We start from the raw sequence: 1,077 nt of genomic DNA, 5'->3' as shown, positions 1-1,077 counted from the left end.
AGTAGGAGACCTTCATGCATACGCCCTAGCACATTTGAGGCCATATCACCAGGTGTCTCTGCCCCTTCTCCAATTGCCCGGTCCTTGCCGAAGACGTAGGCTAAGTCATCAAAATATGGGAATGACTTGTTCAGGAACCCGTTTGCTGCAAGATGGCTCTACATGGAGAGTACGACTGGTCAATATAACGGGTGACGATGAATGAAAAAAAACATGTTTATGAAATTTTACCTTCACCTAACCATCGAACGCCTCTTTCTCCATAGTGATGCATTGGAATTCTTCATTCCAACCAAACCCGTTGCATGTCAGTCCTCGCATTTCTGCTATAGCTTGGTACATTTTTTAAGGCTCCTTACCATACAATCTATGGTGAGGGTCCCTCGTATTCTACAGCCAGATATCCTATCAGCCATCATATGTTGTAACTGTGCCAGGTACCTAGGGCAAAAGGTCCCGTTGTCTGGTCTCCATCCACCAAATTCAACCAAAGTCACCAAACATTCCACCAGCTTCGACTCTTCCTGTCGTCCAAGTGTGCTTTGGAGCTCTAGAAAAACTTGTCATCCTGCTACATGTACACCGTAGTACAATTTAAGTAGTAAAGAAAGAAATTGTAAGGTAATGTGTTATTTACAATGTATAAGGTAGTAAATTGATGACGGGCAGAAATGCACGTCATTATAGGCCTTTTATTTAGAATTATGAGGGCTGTTAAGTAGAAGATGCGACGATTATATTAAGAATTCATGAGAAAACGAGCTTGCGTTGATCGACATTAAGAATCTCAACTAACCCACTTTTATGCGTTATTATGCGTTCAATTGTCTATCTTTACAGCTAACGCAGGAAGCGGTCGCATACGCGGAAGCCAGGCTATCGCAAAAGACGACCACATGGGGGGAATCTCTCCTTCGCAGAAGTGAACGCATACGTTCGTCGCATGGATGTTGCGGTCATCAACCGCATGCGTCCATCGCATAGGAGTATCAAAAAGTGATGTGACATTTCACCTACCACGCCGTTAGCAGCAGAGATTCAAAGCAGGTTCATCACGTCCATCACACCGTTAGCTGC

This window comes from Benincasa hispida, chromosome 7 (assembly GCF_009727055.1).
Source record: "Benincasa hispida cultivar B227 chromosome 7, ASM972705v1, whole genome shotgun sequence".
NCBI classification, from domain to species: domain Eukaryota; kingdom Viridiplantae; phylum Streptophyta; class Magnoliopsida; order Cucurbitales; family Cucurbitaceae; genus Benincasa; species Benincasa hispida.
This window is presented reverse-complemented; position numbering follows the sequence as displayed.